This window comes from Physeter macrocephalus, chromosome 7 (assembly GCF_002837175.3).
Source record: "Physeter macrocephalus isolate SW-GA chromosome 7, ASM283717v5, whole genome shotgun sequence".
NCBI lineage: Eukaryota > Metazoa > Chordata > Mammalia > Artiodactyla > Physeteridae > Physeter > Physeter macrocephalus.
This window is the reverse complement of record NC_041220.1, coordinates 104,868,713-104,884,827: the sequence shown is the minus strand read 5'-3', so window position 1 is coordinate 104,884,827 and position 16,115 is coordinate 104,868,713.

The window sequence follows — 16,115 nt, the reverse complement described above, 5'->3', positions numbered from 1 at the left end:
TTTTCTGGAAGATTGCCTATCTCCACTTCATTTAGTTGTTTTTCTGAGGTTTTATCTTGTCCCTTCATCTGGTATATAGCCCTCTGCCTTTTCATCTTGTCTCTCTTTCTGTGAATGTGGTTTTTGTTCCACAGGGTGAAGAATTGTAGTTCTTTTTGCTTCTGCTGTCTGCCCTCTGGTCGAAAATTGAACTTTTGAAATTGAAGACATATGTAGCTCACCTGTGATTATACAGTACTACTATTAGACCTCACATCTATAGAATTTCTATTCTATGAGACTTCATTTCCTATCTTATTTCTAAAAACCTATCTCTGAGAGATTAAGTCTCTTCTCAACAAATATTTTAACAGAAAAGTAATTATGAATTATTGGAGAACAGAAAGAGAGCATTACACAATTTATATCATTTATAAAAGATTTCTGATATAAACTGCAACAATGTGGTAAAAAAAAAAAAAAAGTGCAGACTTTGAGGTTCAAAGACCTGAAACTGAGTTTCAGACTTTGCCAGAAATTTATGATACATATGAAGAAAATCATGTCTAGGCTTCCTCAACTCGTCTCTACAAACCACTATTACTTTAGTAATGTGGTAAAACCATCATTACTGTCTATTTGCAAAAAGTTCCCATCACCCAAACAGAAAATTTGTATCCATTAAGCAGTGTCACCATTCCACTTCCCTAACATATGGTAACCTCAAATATATTTTCCATCTGTATGAATATGCCCATTCTAGATATTTCCTATAATTGCAATCATACAATATTTTTCCTTTTGTGTCCGACCTACTTCACTTAGTTTCAAGTTTGGGTTGTTTTCAAGGTTCATCTATATTGTGTATCAGAATGTCATGCTTTTTTATAGTTGAATAATATTCAGTTGCACAAATATATAGAGTCACATTTAATCACCCTACTAAGGTATGCTGAATCATGTTAAGAGGTAATGATGGTTCTCATCTTGCAAGAAGGTTATAAAATTTAAATATGATAATGTAAGTAAAAATATTTTGTAAAGAACTATAGAAGTTTTAAATATTATTTTCTCTGAAGTTTTATTTCTTAGCTAAACCTCATTTTTTTCATCATAATATGTAAAGAACACATCTGCCACTAATGAGAGGTTTGACCTGGAATCACAACTTTTTAGGTAACTGTTTCTTCATCTTTAACAGTAGGGAACAGTATGGTATTTGTAGAGGGGGGTGTTGTCCCTGTTTTCAGGAAATATCCTAGTTTAAGTCCTGATTCTACTGCTAAAGAATTATTTCACTTAGGCCATTTACTTTGTCTCCCCGAGACTCAGTTCCTGGCTGTGTAGGGAAGGGGTAGTTGCTCTCAAATACCATCAGCTCTAACATTGTGTAGATCCATCTAAGGAGCGACTGAGGTGAACTATAAGACATATTAATGACTAGAGTCAAACATTTATTTATTTATTTATTTTTGAGGCAAGGAATATGAATTCATTCAGAAAGCTGGTGGACCATGAAGATGGCAGACTAGTGTCCCCTGAAAAACATCTTATTAGGGTTTGGATGCCAGCTTCTTTGATAGCACAGGGAGGGGGAGGAGATGAGGAAGTAAAGTAAAAAGGCCATAAGATTTTCAAATGTCCCCTGGAATGGCCAGCCTTGGGGAGGTGATGTGTTAATTTCTTCTTTCTTGCAGCCATCCACAGGTGGACAGGGTCAGGATGTACAAAGGCACTTTGGTTTAATATTCAGGTAGAGGGGCAGGGTTCCCTGAGGCAGGCCATTCTGTATGATTATAACAAAAGCAACAAAAAGCAAAGGTGAAAGTCAAAGAAACAGATAGAACCTGGAGTCCAATTTGGCTCTTCCCTGTCAATGTCCATTCCACAATCTTGTGGAAAAAGGTATGACAACATTCTAACTGCCCCGTCAGATGGATCTTTCCAGGAGTGTCTGCTATTGGTGTCAGTGTTCCAAGTGTTGAGATTTATCTTTTGTTCTGCTTTAAAAGTGTCTACTTTACACCTGTAGATTTAAAAATATTGACAACCTAAAAGTTGAGAGTTATCAGAAATTTTGAGAGCTTCAAGCCCAGGAGGCCACATCGCAAGTTAAGGAATTTAGCGTTTTTCTATGTATGGGAAGATGCAAGAGTCTGGACTCACTGAAATCATTTTTTTGTTATGTACCACAGCTATCTGGGGCCTGTATTTGCATATCCTGAGCTTCCTCAGGGCTCAGCAGCTCATGTTGGAAGACTGCCATTGCTGATGACTGATCCTCTCCTCTTGGTCAGGAATTTGCCCAATATTTGGGAGACATTTCATTATCAAATTTTGTCCCACAGTGCTGGGAGGCTTATCCCAGGTCAGGCGAAAATTCTCGTTATGCCACTGCAGGTGCTAATTTTCGGATTAGGCCTATTGATAATTAAAGATACTCTAGATCTTCTGTCTAACTATGATCCAGTCGAGATTTTCCCTTGTTGCTTCATCCCATACCTAGAATCACATTATTACAATTCTTCTATGTTATAAAAGTGATCTATTTGCTTAAGATGTTTAGCCATAGAAATTTTGTTGGAGGACTGGTTACACACTGGGTACTGCAAGAGACAGCAATCTTATAAAATAGACAAGATATAAGTAATACAGCTAATAACATTGACAAAGACAGTGCAGCAGGGAGACACAAAGCATAAATGGTTTGTTAAAACATTTGTTGAGATGAGGCTTAATCTCTCAGAGATAGATTTTTAGAAATAAGTTAGGAAATGAAGTCTCGTGGAATAGAAATTCTATAGATGTGATGTCTAATAGTAGTTCTGTATAACCACGGGTGAGCTACCATGGAATATTACTCAGCCATAAAAAGGGACAAAATTGGGTCATTTGTAGAGATGTGGATGGACCTAGAGACTGTCATATAGAGTAAGTCAGAAAGAGAAAAACAAATATTGTATATTAATGCATATATGTGGAATCTAGAAAAATGGTATAGATGATCTTATTTATAAAGCAGAAACAGAGACAAAGACGTAGAGAACAGACATATGGATACCAAGGGGTAAGGAGCAGGGGATGAACTGGCAGACTGAGATTGACATATATACACTATCTATACGTATAAAATAGATAACTAATGAGCTCAGGGAACTCTACTCAGTGCTCTGTGGTGACATAAATGGGGAGGAAATCCAACGAAGAGGGGATATATGTATACATATAGATGATTCACTTTGCTGTAAAGTAGAAACTAACACAACATTGTAAAGCAACTATACTCCAATAAAAATTAATTTTAAAAATTTTCCTGGTTTTATCTTACTCAGCCATAAAAAGGGACAAAATTGGGTCATTTGTAGAGATGTGGATGGATGTAGAGACCGTCATACAGAGTGAAAATCAGAAAGAGAAAAATATCATATATTAATGCATATATGTGGAATATAGAGTCAAACTTTTAGAAAGATAAAATTAATTATTTTGGAAATGTGTTCTATGATATAGGATGATTTTCTGGAGAACATTAGAGTCATTATCAGGAATGTCTTAAGAAAAAAGTGATTTTGGATTATTCCCAAATAGACCTGATGAGACTATCACCAGCTAATGTCAATTACTTTAATTAGTCTACTACATGTACGCTAATTAATTAATCTTCAAACTCCCTCTATAGAGAAAAACATTAATGAGGAAATCAATTTATTAACAGATATTACATACAGATAGGATATGATTAGCTCAAGGATATGGAGTAAGTCATACTCCAGGTTTGACTGTGGAAGCAGAGCCCCCAGCCAGACCTGGGCCATTACGGCCCTGTATAAAATATGATTTAATGAATATCCATAATAGGGGTTTCAGTCAACTCACTGAGGGTCTTGAGGCCTGTATCCCTCAGTTCTGAGTATTTTCCTTGAAGTTGTACCTCCTGAAAAGTTCAGTATTTCCTTCTTTTCTTTTCTCTTACTGAGCCATTGGATTCCACTGGCTATGCTATTAGATGGTATGTATACGATGATGAATAAGTCATAGGTATTTCTAAAATAGGAAATCAATAGTAACATAATAATAGTGGGGGACTTTAACACCTCACACCAATGGACAGATCATCCACACAGAAAATTAATAAATAAACACAAGCTTTAAATGACACAATAGACCAGATAGATTTAGTTGATATTTATAGCGCATTCCATCCAAAAACAGCAGATTGCACTTTCTTCTCAAGTGTGCATGGATCATTCTGCAGGATAGATCACATGTTGGGTCACAAATCAAGCCTCAGTAAATTTAAGAAAATTGAAATCATATCAAGCATCTTTTCTGAACACAACGCTATGAGATTAGAAATCAATTAAAGGGAAAAAAACGTAGAAAGCACAAACACAAGGAGGCTAAACAATACGTTACTAAATAACCAAGAGATCCTAAAGGAACTAGAGAAAAGAACAAGAAAAACCCAAATTAGCAGAAGGAAACAAATCATAAAGATCAGAGCAGAAATAAGTGAAATAGAAACAAAGAAAACAATAGCAAAGGTCAATAAAACTAAAAGCTGATTCTTTGAGAAGATAAACAAACTTGACTGAACCAGGAAGAAATAGAAAATATGAACAGACCAATCACAAGTAATGAAATCGAAGCTGTGATTAAAAATCTGGCAGCAAACAAAAGTCCAGGACCAGGTGGCTTCACAGGTAAATTCTATCAAACATTTAAGGAGAACTAACACCCATTCTTCTCAAAATCTTCCAATAATTTGTGGAGGAAGGAACACTCCCAAACTCATTCTATGAGGCCACCATCACCGGTTTAAACCTACCTAGGGAGAAAAAGACCTGTATGCAGAAAACTATAAGACACTGGTGAAAGAAATTAAAGGATTTATCACAGGATGCAAAGATTCTTCAATATATGCAAATCAATCAGTGTGGTACACCATATTAACAAATTGAAGAATAAAAACAATATGATCATCTCAATAGACGCAGAAAAAGCTTTTGACAAAATTCAACACCGATTTATGGTAAAAACTCTCCATAAAGTGGGCATAGAGGGAACCTACTTCAACATAATAAAGCCCATATACAACAAACCCACAGCTAACATCATTCTCAGTGGTGAAAAACTGAAAACATTTCCTCTAAGATCAGGAACAAGACAAGGATGTCCACTCTCGCCACTATTATTCAACATAGTTTTGGATGTCCTAGCCATGACAATGGAAGAAGAAAAAGAAATAAAAGGATACAAATTGGAAGAGAAGAAGGAAAACTGTCACTGTTTGCAGATGACATGATACTATACATAGAGAATCCTAAAAGATGCCAACAGAAAACTACTAGAGCTGCTGAATGAATTTGGTAAAGCTGCAGGATACAAAATTAATGCACAAAAATCTCTTGCATTCCTATACACTAATGATGAAAAATCTGAAAGTGAAATTAAGAATTAAGAAATTAAATTAACACTCCCATTTACCATTGCAACATAAAGAATAAAATACCTAGGTTTAAACCTACCTAGGGAGAAAAAGACCTGTATGCAGAAAACTATAAGACACTGGTGAAAGAAATTAAAGATGATACTAACAGATGGAGAGATTTACCATGTTCTTGGACTGGAAGAATCGATATTGGGAAAATGACTATACTACCCAAAGCAATCTACAGATTCAATGCAATCCCTATCAAATTACCAATGGCATTTTTTACAGAACTGGAACAAAAAATCTTGAAATTTGTATGGAGACACAAAAGACCCAAAATAGCCAAAGGAGTATTGAGGGAAAGAAACGGAGCTGGAGGAATCAGACACCCTGACTTCAGACTATATTACAAAGCTACAGTAATCAAGCACCTTATCTTTGATAAAGGAGGCAAGAATATACAATGGAGAAAAGAGAGCCTCTTCAATAAGAGGTGCTGGAAAAAGTGTACAGCTACATGTAAAAGAATGAAATTAGAACACTCCCTAAAACCATACATAATCTATGACAAAGGAGGCAAGGATATACAATGGAGAAAAGACAGTCTCTTAAATAAGAGGTGCCGCTTATGTAGTGTACAGCTACATGTAAAAGAATGAAATTAGAACACTCCCTAAAACCATACATAAAAATAAACTCAAAATGGATTAGAGATCTAAGTGTAAGACTGGGCACAATAAAACTCTTAGAGGAAAACAAAGGACAAACACTCTTTAACATTAATCACAACAAGATCTTTTTTAATCCACTTCCTAGAGTAATGGAAATAAAAACAAAGATAAACAAATGGGACCTAATGAAACTTAAAAGCTTTTGTACAGCAAAGGAAACCATAAACAAGACGAAAAGACAACCCTCAGAATGGGAGAAAATATTTGCAGATGAATCAACGGACAAAGGATTAATATCCAAAATATGTAAACAGCTCATGCAGCTCAATATTAAAAAAACAAACAACCCAATCCCAAAATGGGCAAAAGACCTAAATAGATATTTCTCCAAAGAAGACATACAGATGGTCAAGAAGCACATGAAAAGCTGCTCAACATCACTAATTATTAGAGAAATGCAAATCAAAACTACAATGAGGTATCACCTCACACTAGTTAGAATGGGCATCATCAGAAAATCTACAAACAACAAATGCTGGAGAGGGTGTGGAGAAAAGGGAACCCTCTTGTACTGTTGGTGGAATGTAAATTGATACAGCCACTATGAAGAACAGTATGGATGTTCCTTAAAAAACTAAAAATAGAATTACCATATGACCCAGAAATTCCACTACTGGGCATATACCCAGAGAAAACCATAATTAAAGAAGACACATGCACCCCAGTGTTCATTGCAGCACTATTTACCGTAGGCAGGTCATGGAAGCACCTAAATGCCCACTGACAGAGGAATAGGTAAAGAAGATGTGGTACATATATACAATGGAATATTACTCAGCCATATAAAGGAATGAAATTGGGTCATTTGTAGAGATGTGGATGGATCTAGAGACTGTCATACAGAGTGAAGTAAGTCAGAGAAAGAAGAACAAATATCATATATTAACGTATATATGTGGAACCTAGAAAATGGTACAGATGAACTGGTTTGCAGAGCAGAAATTGAGACACAGAAGTAGAGAAAAACGTATGGACACAAAAGGGGGAAAGCGGCCCGGGGTGGTGGTGGTGGTGGTGTGATGAATTGTGAGATTGGGATTGACATGTTTACACTGACGTGTATAAAATGGATGACTAATAAAAATAAATAAACATATAAACATAAAAGAAATTCCAAGTGACAAAAGCGTGTTGTGATTGTGCAGTGCATGTCAAACCTGGAGGAGTGTAATGCAGTAAATATGAGTGCTGCCCCTGAAGAATTTGTAACCTAAAAGGCAACACAGTGACAAAGACAGAGACAGTCGCTGTATCCTTCATAAATTGACAATGGATAAAAAGAAGAACAAATATCATATATTAACATATATATGTGGAACCTAGAAAATGGTACAGATGAACTGGTTTGCAGAGCAGAAATTGAGACACAGAAGTAGAGAAAAACGTATGGACACAAAAGGGGGAAAGCGGCCCGGGGTGGTGGTGGTGGTGTGATGAATTGTGAGATTGGGATTGACATGTTTACACTGACGTGTATAAAATGGGTGACTAATAAAAATAAATAAACATATAAACATAAAAGAAATTCCAAGTGACAAAAGCGTGTTTTGATTGTGCAGTGCATGTCAAACCTGGAGGAGTGTAATGCAGTAAATATGAGTGCTGCCCCTGAAGAATTTGTAACCTAAAAGGCAACACAGTGACAAAGACAGAGACAGTCGCTGTATCCTTCATAAATTGACAATGGATAAATTGCAGGAAACTCCAGTTATTAAGAAACAATCTATGATAATGGAAGATAAATGGACAGATTAAAGCTTACTCAATAGGAAATGTAGGATCCACGGTGGACCACAGGTTGAACAGCTATCAGGAGCTCAGGCATCCTGCTGTCAAGTGGGAGCGTGAGCTGTGAAGTCACGCAGACCCAAGTATGAAATTCTCCATCACTCATTAGCTCTGTGACTCTGTAAAACCTCACTGAATCTCAGAAGGAACAAAAAAGAAAAAAATGTGTTTCATTTAAGTGTGCGATTTGTTATTCAGTAGGACCTTAGTACATACTTCTTTGCTTCTTATCTCCATTATTCACAAAAGTAAACAAAATACATACCGACCATAATACATTTGAAAACTGGCAGTAACTCCTTCAACATCATCATCTAGCATAGTATAAGGGAACTGCAGTTATGAAATTTGGAAGCTCGTTTAAGAGAAATGACTTGTCTTCTTTTTTAATATGAGCATTTAAAGCTATAATTTCCCTCTAAGCATGCCTTCACTACATCCCACGAATTGTGATGTTGCATTTTCATTTTCATTCAGTTCAAAATACTTTATTTCCCTTATCACTACTTTTATGACTTGAGGGTTATTTACACATATGTTGTTTAATGTAATACAATTTTTGAGAATTTTGTAGATATCTTGGTTACTATTTTTAATTTTATTTGTGGTCAGAGAACATGTCCTATATAAATTCAGTCCTTTTAACTATATTGAGACTTGTTCTATGGTTCAACATACAGTCTGTTTTGATTGATGTTCTGTGTGTACTTGAAAAGAATGTGAGTGCTGCTGTTGTTTGGTGGAGTGCTCTATAAATATGAATTAAACCAATTTGGTTCAGACTATTGTACAAAAAGAAAAGAAAACAAAAGAAAACAAAAATAAGCCCTGATCAATGATCACTGTTGAGTAGCCAGTCATATGTGACAAACTCAGAATTAAGGAACTACATGCCTGTGCCAAATGAATATTACCAATATTTCTAGACTAAGTGTGCTCGCCTATCTTGCCTGATCTGCTTCATATGACTATCCAACTTTTAGTTGATCATGGAACTTGCTGGGCATTTCCATAAAAGCAAAACAATATATTGCAACATGACTCAGTAAAGGCATTTCAAATTGGATATGGCTGTTTGAGGAGCCAGAATGCCAAGATCTATATGCTATGATGATGATGATCATCGTCATGATCTTAAATTCTTTGTTCAGGGCCCATAATGTTCTTGGTGCTATATGTCCTATGCATGGCCATTTCTGATAATTATTTCAGATGCTTCAAAGGAAACTATCTAAAAAATACCAAGGTGAAAGGACTTGCCACTGAGCTTCTGTTTGGACTTTTTTTTTTTTTTCGCATTGTTTCCTATACACTGACTGCTGTGCACACATTTCCCTCGGTTCATGAGGATGAGTAAATTAACTCTGTTTAGCATCCTAGCCAGAATATCAGAGAATTTAGATTACAAGGAACATCCCAGATCAAGGATGCCATTTGCCATTACACTTATTTTTGATGATGCCATCATTCCACTTTTATTCGGTAGGATGGGGGATGTTCTGATATCTGAGAAGGTCTCTTTATTGCCAGATGCATCTTTCTGAGTGATTCGAATGGATGTTATAAATGCTAAAAAGAGGACTTGGAGCTTGAGTTAGGGTCTATAGGAATATTGACTGGAGTGTCCAGAAGTAGGACATACTATGGTACATGCAAACCGAACATAAATATGGAAAAACACAGAGAAAGCCAGACTGTATTTACACCTAAAGGGACAATTTCAGATAAAACAATAGAGGAGCAGGACAGCAGGATCCCAGTGAACACAGAGATGAGGGCTTTGATGATGAGACCCTTTGATCAAAGCTTGGTGTGCGTTAAAGTGCACACCTGGCCAGGTGAATCTAGTGTGAAAGACTAGAGGCTCATTGGGCTCTTTGGAGAAATGAGAAATGGTGAGGAGGAAATTCTGGATCTCTGCAGATGGACTGTGGGCATGGAACTGTGTGCCTGTGGAGAATCTGGGAAAATCAGAGTTGATGGGAGCTGGCCTATGGGGTTCTGCCTCCAGAAGTGTCCAGGGGAGTGAATAGGGAGCCCAGGAATTCAACAGATGCTGTCTTGGGTAAGCCTCACAACATCACAAAGAGCAGTGCATGGTGAGTATACAAACTCCTTTTCACCAAGAAAAAAAACAAATAAGGTTCACAAGAGCTGAAAAGACTGTATCTAAGTCAACCAGTCAGGCAATTGCAGACTCAGGACTCAAATTCGATCAGCTTTCTCTCAACCCAGGGCACTTTTCACCCTAAGAATAAGCCTTCTCTCAAGCTTCTTTCTGTATCTTTTGGTCAGAATTATACCTTTTTATTGTATCTGTTATAACTAACTCAATTCATCCTGGGTAGTAGTTAGTAATTTCCAAATCTCATACCGTATTAAAACCTCTAATAATAATAACAATAACAGTAATAAAATGGTAATGATGATGATGACAACGGCTAAAATCTATTATGGACAATGCACTAGGTACTAAGCATTTTACACAGAAAGGTATTATCCAATTTAATCACAGTAAGCTAGAAGATAGTTACTATAATTATCGGCATTTTATAGAATGGGAAGCTGAGACTCATGGTGCTTGAGCTACTTTCACATAGCTGGTAGGTGGTAGACATGAAATATTGAACCCAGATCTTCTGACCCCAGAGATATCCTTCTTTACCCCTCAGAATAATGTGTTCTTCCATTGAAAGCAGGGACCAAGCTGTTCCTATTTTTATTTCTACAACATCGTGCATCATGGTTTTTAACTGTCTACTGAGCTATATTTGTTTAACATGATATTTGCCAAAAAAAAGCTTGTTGAAGTGAATCATAGCTTGATACTTCAGGAGCATTGAGTCAATTATGAAGGAGAACACCATTGTCAGTTGAGAAACAGTGGTTTGATATAAACCAGAAGTACATTGTCTGCCTGTACACAGATGTGGAAAGTGTGAAGCAGAGATGACAATGAGAAAGAACATATAGTGAACCCCTTCTATGACTCAGGCAAATTCTTCTAGAAGCAAGTTTGGGAGAAATAAAGTGGACCAAGAGAAGATGCAGCTTTGAAGTTCAGACATGGGTTTCAATCTTGACTAGCTATTTGGCTTAGTTCTGTGTTATTAGACAAAATAGAGTAGCTTCTCTGAGTCTCAGCTTTTACCATTTCTACAATGAATAGAGCAATCAGCATTTTGGAATCATGTGGAAATTAAATCAGATAATGTATACATCAGCCTTCTGAAGGTTCCTATATCTCTCTGTCCTGAGTCATGTCACTACCAGATTTACATGTGGCTTGTTTATCTGCTTTTTACTGATTAATTTTCATAGAATCTTGAAAGGCAGTTATGATTATCCCTAGTTCACTGATAAAAAAGTGAATCATGGTAGTTAAGTATGTATATTGAGGAGAAGAAAAGGGCCCAAATGGGGTTGATTGAAAACCCCATAGTTTTCCCATAATATATGTAAAATATTCCCTCATCAGAGATCTCCAGGACTATTTTAAGAGCCTCTTAAATAGTGTAGAGGCTATGGTCACCCATTTTTGGTTTGAATTCCATTTTGCTACATGGTCAACCTGTGTTGAAAGCCATTCAATAGATAGTTTCAAAATTCCACATGAAAGCTTAAAAGGCCCTTTGTTGACAATCCTCTTCTTATATTTTTGTGCCTCAGTCTTGGACTTTTCTGCATTTTCATATTAATTTCATTAATATCCAGTTGCTTATTTTTCTCAAATGTACTGGCTACAATTATGCCTCTGTAATTTGTAACACAATGTTCACTCTGCTTGAAAAAGACTCACCTTCACCTGGTTTGCTTGGTGAACTCCTATACATCCTGAAAATTCCCATTCATATTGGTCCTCCCTTTTTGCCATTCCCTGGATCCAGGGTATCCCTCATCATTCCCATAACACCTGCTGCTAACCTTCAATACAATACAATAAAACCTGCCAATCGGGGCTTCCCTGGTGGCGCAGTGGTTGCGCGTCCGCCTGCCGATGCAGGGGAACCGGGTTCGCGCCCCAGTCCGGGAGGATCCCACATGCCGCGGAGCGGCTGGGCCCGTGAGCCATGGCCACTGAGCCTGCGCGTCCGGAGCCTGTGCTCCGCAACGGGAGAGGCCACAACAGAGGAAGGCCCGCATACCACAAAAAAAAAAAAAAACAAAAAACCTGCCAATCTTAAAACACACACACACACACACACACACACACACACACACACTTTGGAACCTTTGAAAAACAGATTCCCAGACCAGATCCAAGTCAGTGCAATTAAAACTTCCAATGGAAGCACCTATAAACCTTAATGTTTATAAGCTCTTCAATCAATTTTATGGTCTGACAAGTCTAGTACTACTTAAATGAACCAAATAGTAAGTTGCATTAAAATTGTCTATGTGTGTCTGTCTGTCTCTATCTAGCTTGTGGTGTCCTTTTAGAGTATAACTGTACCTTTTTCAGGATTAATTTTCTAGTTTATTGCCTGGAAATACAGTCTTCAGAAATTATTTGCTGAATGAATGAGCTAACAAGAGAATAGAATGAAAACAAGCCTCTCATATTATCTATAGAAATCTTTCCAAGTCATCATGAATAAGAATTCTAGATGTCCTGCTGCAGATTTCTATCTGGCACTATGTGTTTTGTTTTCATTAAAAAATGTTTGGTGTTAGATCAGCAGAGACTCTTTTACCTGAAAACCTGACATGAGTTCTGAAGCAGCTGATCATCAGAGTCAAATTAGGCTGGTGAAATTTTGACTGTAGACAAGTATACATCCAAAAGTCATTCAACATACATATAGACTTGAATTTGTTGAAGTTCATAACAGGTAATATACACTGAAAAAAAAGGATGCTTCCTGTAAAAATTCTAAATGATGATAGAGAAGAAAAGTAGTGATAAATAAGAGTATCAGAGAAAAGGTAAGGACAGCAGACAAAAGATTAAAATATATCCCTGAGTTCTAGGACTTCTGTAATCACTAAGGACCTCTTCAGTTTATAACATGTATCTCTCTTCTTTGCATTATAAAGTCCACACTCCTCCTCATGGCATATAAGGCCCTCCAAGTCTTGACCAATCAACTCTGAAAATTTCATTTTCTTTTGTTTCACCACTCATCGATAGAACCACTTATAAGAAACACCTCTTTTTTCCCTATCCCTCTTCTTCTTTCTCTCTCTCTCCCTCATGAACTGTTGCATCAAAGAGAAACAAACTAGACACTAAAGAAGGATTTACCTTGTACACTTTCTACAACAGGGAAGAAGGTCCAGTGTAAACTGAGCTCAACTTTGCCTAAATAAAAGCAGGAAACTTTTTAAATGCTAGGGTGTAATAAAGGAAAGGTGCTCAAGGGCGTTGAAGGCAGTTTGGTTCATTTGACCACATCATCTGTGTTTGCTAATCAGAACTTACCTGGAGGGAGGGGAAACAAACTTCTTGATGACAGGAGGCAGTTGTGCAATTTGGAGCAAGGTTCCCATCAAGCTAGGCCTTTACCCTCCCAGAGGACTGGGAGGTTAGAGTTATCTCCTTGATTTTCTGCATTTCAGAGAGTATGCTCCCAGGTCCTTGAGGAGACAGTTCAGGTTGATAGAAGTTTCATATCCAAAAGGGCAGATAAATGATTTATCACTGCCACCTTAGCGGCTCTAAAGGAGGTTCAGGGGTTTACAATCCTATCATCAAATTTTGGCTGGAATAAACAGTTAGTTCTCCTGGGACTGCTGAGCTTTCTTAGGCAGGCATTTTAAGGAGTCTGGGGGCATCCTGGGGACACAGCTTTAAGCTGCTACAATCCATGTTAGTGTTTGATCAAATCTCTCAGTAAAGTGGTTCATACTGAGTCATTAAATGCAGAGAGAGTTTGCATTTCTTGCTTGATCCTAGGATACACCTAATTTCATTTTTCCCTAAAAAGAAAATTCAAAAATAAAATCATAATGATATAATAATAAAGCTAATATTCAGGATGGACAGTGAGGGGAGAAAGTAAATTCTATTTCCCAGGCAGTGAAAATAGCATGTACCAAGAAAGAATAGTAATAAAGAGTCTGGAAAATTCCAGAAAAGCAAGAGGATGGTCATCGTTGTTAACAATTTAAGATCTCCATTCTTCAGCATTACAGGCAAAGAGTCATCTACTTGTCTTGAACAAAGGAGGCAAAGGGAATCCCTGGGGGAAGCAGGTGCCTGAGGAGACAGACATTTTAGTTATCTATTACTGTACAGCAAGCTATCCAAAGCTTAGCGACCTAAAAGAACAAACTTTTTCTTACATCTCATGCTTTTGTGGGTCAAGAACTCAAGCAGGGTTCAGCTGGGCAATTTTCTGCTTCATGTGGTATCAGTTGGGTCATTCTGTGATTTTTAAGTGGTGGCTTCACTCTCATGCCTGTGCCTTAGAAGGGGAGTTGGAGGTCGGACTTAGCTGTGCCATCTCCCCCTCCCTTTAGAGCTCTTCCACATGCTCTCTCTAGCATGGGAGTTGGGGGACTAAGGGCTTCCAGAGGTAAGGCAGAAGCTTCCAATCCTCCCAAAGGCTAGATTCAGAACATGGAACATGCAAAGCATCACTTTTCCTGTCCTCTATTGGTCAAAACAGCCACAGGTCAACCCAGGTTCAAGGGGAGGGAAATAGGCCTTAACTTTTGGTTAAAGGAGTTGTGAAAAATGTGTGGCCATCTTTAATCAACCACAGCAGACTTAAACAGACATTACTTATTCACCCAGAATCCATGTCATAAGAAGAGAGAATGTTTGGTCTTTTTATGGTTGTGTTTATATTACCAAATAAAGTGTCTAAAGATACAAATGTGACAAGTAAAAATAAATAAGATGGCCCCTAATGTCTACTGAGTATACAAAATATCTTTGTGTTCATTAGTAATGGTTTTAATTGCTATTATGCAACACATCCTACGTGTCGAAATTTATACTTCCATCACTTCATACAATTCTCACAACCATTTTGAGAGAGGCATTTTATCTTCATTTTGCAAGTTAGAAAACTGATATTCAGAAACACAAATTTTGTTGTCCCAGGGCACATAGTTAGAATTCTGGAGTTGAAATTCATGGACATCAAAGTTCGGGGTCTTTCAATAGAGTCACATCACCATCCCACATGCCACATAAAGACACTTGTGCTGCCAGAACAGTGGTCATTATTTCCGTTTCACATATAATATGACACAGGGTTAAGGTAAGCAGTTTACCCAACATTGTAAAGCTGAAAAGTAAAGTGCAGGGACTCATCACACCATGCAATTTTTTTTTTTAACATCTTTACTGGAGTATAATTGCTTTACAATGTTGTGTTAGTTGCGGCTGTATAACAAAGTGAACCAGCTTTACGTATACAAATATCCCCATATCTCCTCCCTCTTGTATCTCCCTCCCACCCTCCCTAACCCACCCTTCTAGGTGGACACAAAGCACTGAGCTGATCTCCCTGTGCTATGTGCTGCTTCCCACTAGCTATCTATTTTACATTTGGTAGTGTATATATGTCCATGCCACTCTCTCACTTTTTCCTAAATTATACTTCCCTCTCCCCACGTCCTCAAGTCCATTCTCTACATCTGTGTCTTTATTCCTTTATCCCTAGGTTCTGCAGAATCATTTTTTTTTAGATTCCATAAATATGTGTTCACATACGGTATTTGTTTTTCTCTTTCTAACTTACTTCACTCTACATGAGAGTCTATAGGTCCATCCTCACTACAAATAACTAAATTTCGTTTCTTTTTATGGCTGAGTAATATTCCATTGTATATACGTGCCACATCTTCTTTATCCATTCATCTGTTGATGGACACTTAGGTTGCTTCCATGTCCTGGCTATTGTAAATAGAGCTGCAAGGAACATTGTGGTACATGACTCTTTGAAATATGGTTTTCTCAGTGTATATGCCCAGTAGTAGGATTGCTGGGTCACATGGTAGTTCTATTTTTAGTTTTTTAAGGAACCTCCATACTGGTCTCCATAGTGGCTGTTTCAATTTATATTCTCACCAACAGTGCAAGAGGATTCCCTTTTCTCCACACCCTTTCCAGCATTTATTGTTTGAAGATTTTTAGATGATGGCCATTCTGACCAGTGTGAGGTGATACCTCATTGTAGTTTCGATTTGCATTTCTCTAATGATTAGTGATGTTGAGTATCCTTTCATGT